Raw genomic sequence first — 10,843 nt, 5'->3', positions numbered from 1 at the left:
TGGAAGTCAGGAGAGAGCAAATGCTGGCCGGGGGTCATGAGAGAAGTGGCAACAAATTATTGTTCTTTTAAAACTGCAAATATCCACAAGGCATGGATTGTACTGGGGGCATTGTTCTGTACACAAGAGCTCTGTCTCCCCCTCCTCCCAGAGCCCTCTGCGGCAGCTGAGGGTGAGGCAAGGGGGAGGCTTCACCCTGGTCCCAACTCTGCTTAGGAGACCCCAGGACCCAGAGCAGCTGGACAGTGACCCCAGCACTCAGCCATCCACGGGAGGCTGCCTGCCACAGTCCTGGGAGACCATCCTTGTGCACAGGACATCCAACATGCTGGAAATAGTTACTGAGGATTCAGGATGTGAGAGATGTTCTGTGAGATGCTTTAGTAGGGAAAAGAGGACATGGATTCACCTCCCCCCCCACCCACCCCAAGGAGCTCACCTTCTCGGTACCCGGAGAGGAGAGCCCTTTGGGACGGCATCCTGAAGTGACCTTAAACAGCCTTGGGTCACGGGCTAGAAGGCTTTCATTGTTCAATTTTATTCCACTCTCTCTAAGCCAATGGACCCCCAGTGCCTCCCCATACTTGCTCCAAGTCTGCGGCAGGTAGACGACAGGTTCAAGCTCAAATTTATGACCCATTTTGTGTTCATTGAAATCTACACTCACAATTACTTTCTACTTACAGTGAATGAAGCTGGTTTTCCATTTGTGATGGTCGTTTCATTCTAAAATAAGTTTATTGGTATCAAAAGCGTCCCCGTGGCAAGGAACATAGCAACCGAGATTAAGCACAGGTGGAGACCTGCCAGTGGCTGTATCGCATTTGAGAGAAATTTCTAGAGAGGAAATGAACTGCCTCCCACCCAGCGCCACGGACTCCAAATGGCTCTATGGAATCCTTGTCCCACCTATTTCCAAAATACCCTCAAGATTAGAGGACTTTCCTTTTGGCCCAGGATCCACTGGCAAAGGTCCTGCTTGGGCTAAGACAGCAATTAACAACTTTGGTATTGTCTTCGGGGGATTGTTTTCCTCCCCCCCACCTCACCCGATGAGAAAAAAAAATAATAAAAACAAAACCTCTTGGACTCAGTCAACACTGGGAAAGCCGGACATTGTTTCGCAATTAAGGCCTCAAGATATTTCAAGGGACAATGATAAAATAGACAAGGTCTTCTAGAGAGAGACAGACAGACACAGAAGTGAAGCTAGGGGCCACCAGGTCGAATGTTGGGACACAACACTCCCTGCCAGGGCCAGCATTAGACCTTAGATGCCCTGAGCAGGGATGCTTCTTTCTAACCCCTTCCTACGTCATGCAAAATATAAATAAACTAAATCACAAACACATCCTAACATGTATGCCAGAATTAAAATTAGTTTATACTTCTGATAAACTGATTGCAAAATTCTAGATAAGATTGTCACAATGAACTTTTGTTCTTAGGTTTTGTTTGCTGCCCTCCCACCCCACCAACTTCCCTGGTACACTGGGTGCATTTTTTAGAGTAACCACTGGTTGCTAAGGGACAGTGTGGTGGGAGTGTGGCTGGCCTAGTCCAGGGGCTGCTACGGTGCCCAGGCGCAGAATGTGGTCATGCCACCTGTCAAGAGTCACTCTGTGCCCTGAGTCATCTGTCAGCCTTTCAGCCAGCTGGTCAGGAACCGCCCCCTTCTCCCCCACCCCATCTGGGCCCAGAGACAAGCAGTTTTGAGAGTTTACTCTGCACGGATCCACCGTCCTGCACAACAGGGACATCTGCAAACACGGTGTTTGCCTTCACAGGTGTAGAAAGTGACCTATGAATAAGGAATAGGATGGTCTACCAGCCACTGTCGTCACGCACAGTGGCAGTGAGAGACCTTCCTGGGGTGGCACAGCATGCTTTGTCCCACCTTATCCTTTTACAAATAAGGAAATGGGAGTTCAGCTCCCCACGGCTCCTGTCAAGGAGGGATGGCAGGAGTTGGTGTTTGATTTAATTATGGACAGATCCTAACACATGGTGCTCAAAAACTCTTCACTGTATCAGAACAAATCTTGGTTGATCTGCTGGAGGAGAGACAGGTTGGAACCTGGTCTCAGTGAGCCACCATTAGGCCTGGCGGGAGGTGGGAGGTGGAAGCGGGAGAGAGCTCCGCAGGTGGTGATTGAGGCACGTACAAGACCATCTCTCTCCCAGCCCACGGCTGCCTGGTCTGTGGGCAGCTTCTGTGTCTAACCAAGTGCAGAATCACCAAGATTGGTGCTTTGAGGGAAATACTTTCCTGAAAGTTCTACTCCGGCTCTACTTTAACGTGTCATGACCAGCCCAACTTGGAGGCCTGGAGAATCCTCCCTTCTCTCAGGCCAACTGGGGACCTTCCCCTCCTGCCCTCAGGGGCACAATGCCCACGCGAGGAGTTGGTGGCCAAAATGGTTGTTTCTACAGATCTCTCTGGGCAGCTTGCCTTCTGTCCCCTATCTAGCGGAGATCAGGCGATATGGGGACAAGGAGAGTATTATGGTGGGAACCCGTGTCCAGAGTGTCCTTAAATGGATGTGATTCTGTGCGTTGCAGGTACGCAAGGGACACCCGCCCACCCCTGTGTCCACTGGACCTTGGGCAGGAGAAGCACAGGCGTGGGCTGGCTGGGTCTTCTGTGCCTGGAGGAATGAAGAAGTCGAATTCCTTGTCTTTCATTTTACGGAGAAATGAGGAAAAGATTTTGTTTTTCTTTCTTTTTTTCTGAGTAGGGCCTTTTTGGTGACAAACTTTTGTGTTGGCGGAACTGCGAGGCTGCAGCTGGAAATTCCAGGAGAGTGGGCCTCCCAGCACTGGAAGTGGGAACAGGGGAGTGGGGCCTGGAGCTTCCCACCTCTGCGGTGGCTGCTCTGCCTCCGCGTCTCTCTGGGTGACCACCCCCCCCTCAGTGGGCCCCCAACACCCAGGAGGGCCAGATTTCTCCTGGCTCCTGGTGGACAACTGCCCTCCCCTCAGGGTTCAGGTTCTGAGGGTGCATCCGACTGGGGAGGCTCCGCCTCTTGAGTCCGGGGATTGGTGGACCCCGACACAGTCCCCTGCGAGGTAGGAGCGCGAGTCCTCTCGTTGGAAGGAGCAAAAACCAGTTTGTGACAGAAGGAAGTAGACGGGTCGACCTCATTCTCTGGGACGTTCGATCCATTTATGGGCCAAGCCCTTCTTTCCTGGGAGCGGCCTGCCACGTGGGCACCGCAGGGTCCCACCCCCATCCGTGTTTGATTGGTCCAGGGGCAAACACGTGACACCGCCGGGCCAATCCGGTTCTTCCCCTGGACTCTGCAATTACAGGGCCTTTGCTTGGGGAGCTCTGGAGTGGCGGTGCCTCTGCAAAGACCAGGGAGTAAGAACAAGGCTGCAGGAAAGAAGAACAAAGCCGGTGCTGAGAGAAGACACCTAGAGACAGAAAATGGACTGGACTGGTGCTCACCAAATGCCTGCTCCCAGTCTTTTTTCTGGCGCTCTGGCTATCATGCCCCCTTAATAAATTCCCCCTTCTGTTAGTCCAGCAGGAGAGATTTTTCATTACCTGAAACTAAAATCTTTATTAATGTAGATATTTAATAAAATATTACCAGTAGTAACCAATATTTACTGAATGCTAACTATGTGCCATATACTCTTCCAAGAGGCATGTAAGTATGATCTTATTTAAACATCTCAACAGCTCTATGTGGGAGGTGGCATTATTCCCATTTCATAGATGAAGAAACTGAGGCACAGAGAGCATTACTTGCTCAAGATCACATAGCTAGTGGGGCCAGTCTTGAACCCAGGCATTCTGACTTCAGCTTCAGATTCCTGGCCATAACCTGTCAGTATAGGGCCGCCCCCTCCTTTTTTTTGGGTGGGTACTGGGGATTAAACACAGGGGTGCTTAACCACTGAGTCACATCCCCAGCCCATTTTTACATTTTTTAACTTTGGGACAGAGTCTTGCTAGGTTGCTGGGGCTGACCTCAAACTTGGCATCCTCCTGCCTCAGCCTCCTGAGGGATTGCAGGAGTGTGCCATTGCACCTGGCGCTATAGCCTTTTCAATGGAGACTTCTGGAAGACGGCGACTCGGCCTGTCTGAGCCCAGCACACATTCATTCAGGTCAGGAGTTGCTGACTGAGAGGGAGGGCTTGCCTTCTATCCCCTCTGCCCTGACCACCCCCTCTCTCTGGAAGCAGGGGGAGAGTCCAAAGTCCCTGGACTCTGCATTGGGTGGTAAACATTAAACCCACTGGCCTTCCTTATTCTGAGTGCCCAGAGGAACCACCCAGGAGAAGGGTAGAGAGGGGACTGGGCCATCTGGGAAGGCTACTCTCACCTGGAAGCACTTGCTGGGTATCCCGGAATGAGAGGCCTGGCCTTTCTCCACCTCACAGAGACAGGGCCTTGCTTAGGGGCCTGCACCGGGAGTCATGAGCAGGCTGACCTTGGCCTGGCCTCTGAGCCTCCGGTTCACTATCTGTCAAGTGGGGATTAAAACAACCCCTACCCAGAGCAGTACAGAGACGATGCTTCCAAAGGACTTAGAAACCTGGACAGGATTGGGAAAATGTTGATGTATCGTGTGAGCAAGTAGGGACCCTCCGTCTGGGTCCTTGGGCCCCATTCTTTCAAAGTTTTTGTTTGATTTTTAAAATTAAAATTGGGAAGATAAATATCAAGGAGTTAAATGGGATATCTCTGTGTGATAGGTTGCCAGGTATTTTAATTTACTTTTTCTTTTTGCATTTAAACTTTCTTGCTTGAACATAGATGATTTATATATTTAAAAACATATTGGACTTTACACATAGGAAATATTTTTATTATTTACTTTGAAAGGCTTTGGCAAACATAAAATCCTCCAGACACGCCAAAGAGCAGGAGAACTTGTCTAACGTTTGGGGGACATTTGTGAGTTGCGTCCCCAGCATCCTCTCTGCTCTTCTCTTTTGGGGAAGATCTGGTGGGTGGTCCCCACCCATGGTGAGCCTGGATTGACATAAGTCAGTCACCCTGGTGAGTGGTTTAGGGAGCCCATGGTGGAGGTTGGGCCTGTGAGACTCAATTCCAAGACTTGTATTTGTTTGAGGAAATAGATTTTCATTAAAAAAAAATATGAAAGATGACATCCATCATATACCCTGGGTGAGAACAGGGTCAGGAGGGAGGAAGAGGAGCCATGAAATGGAAAGAGAGAAGCTATGTCCTGATGATGTCCCTGAGCCACCAGGAAAGTGGACTTTTCTATTTAGTGAGCCAACAGGTTCCCCCCCTCCCCTCCCCTCCCCTTCCCTCTTTCCTTCCTTTCCTGGTGCTGGGGAGGGGAGCGGGGGCCTCCTGCTGCTAGATGAGCTCTTTACCACTGAGCTCCATCCCAGCCCCAGATGCCTTAATTTTCAAAACCAGTTTCAGAAGTTGGGTTTTCTATTACTTCAACTTCCTACCTGGTAACCTGGGACCTGACGTGGAGTGCTGGGAGCAGCAGGCCCCCACCAGGCAGAGCTGGCAGAGCTGATACCAGGGCTGCCGGAGGATCCAAGGCTCCTGGCTGGGAAGTTGGGATTCTCACATAGCTGCCAGAGAGAGAGTTGGTTACACTGCATCCCGCTCAGTCTTGGGATTCAAACTTGTGCCTAGAAGGCTGCTCCTTCAGGAGCCTCGTGGGGAAATGTCAGGAGTTTGGAATGGTTGGCCACTTCTTGTGTCCTAATAAATTCTTACAAGAAAGGGCCATGCTTCCTTGAAAATGCACTTGTTTGAAGGGAGAGAGGGAAGACCTGGGCTTTGCTGAGAGAGGCCCTTTCCACTTGAGTCTTGAACTTTGAGTTGATGACAAACCCAGGGTCCAGCCCCAAAGCCGAATTCTCCACTCCATGCTGTTTAGTATAACAGAGGCCAGGAGGCAGGAGACTTAGCAGGAGATCAAACCACACACCCCTCCGGTTCCTCCTGAGCCCATCCTGACCCATGCTCCCTGTTCAACAAGGAGACCCATCTCCTCTTCTCAGCTCCTGCTGGATGGAGACAGGAGGCTGATCAGTAAGACCTCTCCTTCCCCGCCATGGCTTTGACCTGCCGCATTAGAGACCATCTATTAACATGGGGCTGGCTGGGTGGGGGCCTTGCACAGAGACCAAGGCCAGTTATCAGAAGAGAGATTGTCCCAGGTTCTGTTCTGAACACAAAGTCATGGCAAGGTCACCTGGTTGGGTGACTAGTCCATGCATTTGAGTGGAAACAAATAGATCAGATGCCTATGAGGCCTTTAAAAATATTACGGCTGGGGGTGAAGCCCAGTGGCGGAATTGTGCTTAGATGTGCAGGGTCCTGGGTTCTATTGCCAGTGCTGTATATAGTAACCCCCACATGGCCCATATCAGATGCCATGCAGACTTCTGCACTAACAGGAAGTGGGAACTTAAACATTACAGTCTCCATGGGCCCCTCGCCATGGTCCGTTTCAGATGTGTGCAGGGAAGGCAGGGAGGTGGACTGGCAGACAGGCAGGAGGATGGACGATCTTCAGGAATGGATGATGAAAGCCCCGGGGCGGGGTGGGGTGGAGGAGGAGACTCTCTCTGCCATCTGGTGCCCGGCCAAGCTTGGTTCTCAGTTATTAGAGATGGTTTCTTTCCTGCTTGCCTTCTGGAAAGTGCCACAGAGCTGCTCAGGCCGGGCCTGCCTGAGTCTGCTCTAGCCTCCAGAATCCAGCCTCCAGCCGACTGCCTTGACCTTTCCTCTTGGCCTGCAGCCGTCTCCAGGGCTGAGAATAGGAAGAGACATGCTCCCTCTCCGAGCTCGGAGCATGCTCACAAGTCCCTTGAGAAATAAGGACAAAATGAGGGCACTGTTTGCTGGACAATAGGGTTTTTCTTACAGGGCAGGCCTTTGTAAGGAAGACTCCCTTTGAGGGCAGTAGGGGCTGGAGGACACCCTCTGGGCAGGGGCTGAGATGGGGATGACTGCTGGAGGGAGTCCAGGAGCTGGGGTGGAGCTGTAGGTGTGAAGGGGCCAGGTGGGTTAATTCTGCCTGTGACCGAGAATTAAGAATTAAGATAAAGAAAAGGCTGGAGCAAAGGCTTGGCCACACAAGGGGTTAGGAGAGGGGGTGGGGCAGGATCAGAGTGTGAACCTAGGCCTGGGGTGAGGCCTGGGGCTTGGTCCTGGGAGGAACGTCACAGGCTGCTCAAACCCAGACTCCAGACACAGGCAACCTGGGTTCAGAGTCTCCTTCTCCCCGGACTATTTGGGTAGTCTCCGGCAGACTCCCGCAACCAGTTGTCTTCACCCTAATCTCACTTTCTCTCCCCAGAATACTGCTTAATGCCCCAGTTTGTCCCCTTTGGCCTGCCTGTCCCTTATTCGCTCCAGCTCTTTGTCTATACCCTTATCATCTCCGAGTTACTGTATAATCTACTTATTTGTAATGTTTATCATCTGACTTCCCTAGCCAGGGTGTCAGCTCTCTAAGGACATCTTTCTCTGCTCACTTGCGTCTCCAGGTCCTAGGACCCTGAGTGGCGCTTAACAAACAAACCACAAATCTTGGTCGAGAAGCTTCTAACCCTGTCCTGAGGAGGCCCGCATTTAGAAAGCCAGGATGCCAATCCTGGGCTGCCTCTGTGTCACCACCGGAGCAGATGAGATCTCCCTGTAAAGAGCTGGAGGACACAAAGGAAGTGCTCAGCTAACGGCCGTTCCTACGTGCCCGGCTTCCTCATCTGTAGAGTAAGGGTAAAAGCCCCTCCGAACAGCACAGTTGGAATAGCCTCTGCTTTCTTGGTGTCTTCCATTTCATGTCTTTGGGTTCATTTTATTTTTTATTGCATTGAGAGTGAGTTCAGAGTCGAATGACTGAAGTTTTGGTTGGGTCTGGGTTTGAGAGAAAATGATCTCTCAAGTCCAAGGTCAAAACAGACTCCCTCCTTTTTAAATACTTACCTGGATTTCAGGCTTTCCCCCTCCCCACCCAGCACCAGACCAGAGCTGCCCCCGCACTCCCTCCACATAAACAGGCTTCAGAATCCACTGCTTCTTTTCACCCTTTCCCCGTCACCCATGTCCACCGAGGCCCTGGCTGTCCCCACATGTCTCATGCTCCTGGGCGCCTGGCTTCTGTTCAGTTTCTTAACGCCCAGTGAAGATCTGGTTTGAGGCAGGGCATCCGTGGCATCCACTTAATAAAAGTGGAGTAAATGAATGAATAGAAAGGGCTCTGGTCTGGGCTTCCATCCTCAGCCCTGACCCTGACTTTTAAACAGCTAACATCTGGCCTTCAGTTTGCCCAGCTCCAGTGGGGATCAGGAACGCTGCCCTGCCCACCTTCCAGAACCGTTGTGGGAACCAAATGAGATTGTCAACTCTTTAGAACCAAAGGAACTTGGAGGCCAAGTGGTCCAGTTTCCCTATGTTTTTTTTAATTAAGAAATAATGCCCAGGGATGATGTGTGCACAGATGACGAGAATCTAATGTAATGAGCTTCTCTAGCTGATTGTCCCCAAATCCTAGAATATGGACTGCATTTAGAGATTGTCCAATCCAGCTAGCCAGAGGGAATCTGAACACCCCCAGGGAAAGTGACTTGCTTAGCTCCTCTGCAAGTTGGGCAGCAGAGCTGAAGGGTGGATTTTGTCCCCTGGTTTGAGAGTCAGGCCTCCTTCTTACCGTGTTGATGGCACTAAGAGAAGTGGCACCGAGAGAACAGGAGAGACAGTACCTATTGGGTGACCCCCATCTCAGCTGAATTTTATTTTATTTTTTGGTGGTAGAGATCGAACTCAGGAGCCCTTTACCACTGAGCTACATCCCCACTTTTATTTTTAAATTTGGAGACAGGATCTTGCTGTTGCAGAGGTTCCCACTAAGTTGCCCAGGTGGACCTCATACTTAAGATCCTCCTGCCTCAGCCTACTGAGTCCTGGAATTATAGGCGTGCACCATTGAACCCGGCTCCCATCAGATTCTTGAGGGACACAGCCCAGAAGCAGGGTAAGAGAGTGTGAGGGAGAAATGTGACAGGGCTGGCCAAGCAGCTGTCCCTCTTGCTGACATCCAATTCCTAGACTCCCAAAGTAGAGGGTGCTCTGGGGCAAAGCACTGAGACACGGGTGACTCCATGCTGGCCATGTGGTCTAACCAGAAGTGCCTGTCCTCCTCCTTTGGGGAGATCAGAAGCCAGAGACAGGTGTTGGGGGCCTGTGATATATGGATAGGGTGCCTCCCACAACCCGCTAGCTCAGCCTCGCAGGCCCTGTCCAGGCTGGGACAGGGGGAGTTTCCGTGTCTGGCTCAAAGACCTTGATTCTATCTCAAGTCTTCCGGGATCTCAAAATGCTTTCTTGGCATTAGGGAGAAATTCCTGGGCCCCTCCCATGTACAGGGCTCAGGACTGGGTGCTTTCGCTCACCTTATAGAGGAGCATGGCGTTTCCTAAGCTTCAATGCCCTCTCCACGACTCTGGCTCATGTCACCTAACCAATAAAATATATCAATAAACAGTATTTACTCAATACTTGGACTTGCTTTTTAAAAACAAACTATCTTCTAAAGGGAAACTTTAGATTACTTCTGTAAATAAACAGTATCAATTATAAAAAAAAAAATACAAGAAGAAATGAAAATAAATCCAGACATTCTTGGCTTTTTGACTTTCAGGCCCTGGTTTTGCCTTCAGTCTTATACATGAGTCATGTGCTTTTTTCTGGGTCTCGGTTTTCTCCTCTGTAAAATGGACTTGTTGGGAGATAATGGGTGCAAAGTTCCTGGCCCTGCACCTGCATACAGTATGTAAGAGAGAATTCTGGGCCAATTCTAGTTCTGTGGGCACTGATACCTGCTGTGCTCTGGCCTTGGTCTCCTATTATGACCTTCCGGGAAGAGGTGGCTGCAGGAACAGTAGGCCTTAGATACTGAGGAAAGCAGGTTTCACAGGGACTCTTGATCTCTGCCTTCAAATCTCTGACTAGCTGCCATGGGTTAGAGGTACAGGTTGTTTCAGGCAGCCCCAGGGGTCACTAGGAAGACCCTCCTGTTAGGAGACAGTGAAGTTCTTTGTCACAGATGAGCATTCAAGCAGAGCTGGGGACTTCTTGGCAGGACATTGTCAGGAGAATTTGAACTTGGTCTGGTTCTCAGAGAAAAGGCAGGTGATCCTTGAGGAGAGCCTACTCCTCATCCAGCATCTGCCACCTGCTCCCTTTATCTAGAATTTTAGTTTCCTGCCTACTTGCAAAACACCCCGGAGGCCGGGGAAGCCGGAGGAGATGGTGTCTGCCTGTTAAAGTAGGGTGGGCCGGTCCTCAGACGTCAGACGGTTGGCCAAGTCACCAAAGCAGAGTTTTGAACCTGGACGGTCTGGCTCCACCACCTGGAAGGTGGTCTGCCCCTGCTCTGGTAACCAGGAACATGCCCTGGGGTCTGGCTGGGACATGGTCAGCCCCAACCTACCTTCCCTCTCTTAAGAGCGGGTGGGAGGGAACAGGCCCCTGTTTAGCTTCCTGTGGCCATAGCCCAAGACAGGGCAAGAGAGAAGGAGAGGAAAAGTCTGGAGAGGGGAGAGCAGAGTCAGAGACAAACGTGGACAGAGATGGAGACACAGACGAGGACAGCCAGATGGGCAGACAGAGACAGACGCTCAGAGAAAGGCGCAGACAAGACAGGGGCGAGAGACAAAGACACCCACCAAGGGACCAAAGATAAAGACCAGCGGAGCGGCGCTCACGGGCGGGGATCAGAGTCCAGCTCGCCGAGAGGGAGCGAGGCCTGGGCCGGAGCAACCTGCAGGCAGAGGGACAGCCGGACACACGGACACACGGACACACGGCGCGAGACCGCGGGGCTGGG

The sequence above is a fragment of the Marmota marmota genome, unplaced genomic scaffold, assembly GCF_001458135.2.
Source record: "Marmota marmota marmota unplaced genomic scaffold, marMar, whole genome shotgun sequence".
Lineage (NCBI taxonomy): Eukaryota > Metazoa > Chordata > Mammalia > Rodentia > Sciuridae > Marmota > Marmota marmota.
The sequence above is the reverse complement of the archived record's forward strand: the minus strand, read 5'-3'. Positions refer to the sequence as shown.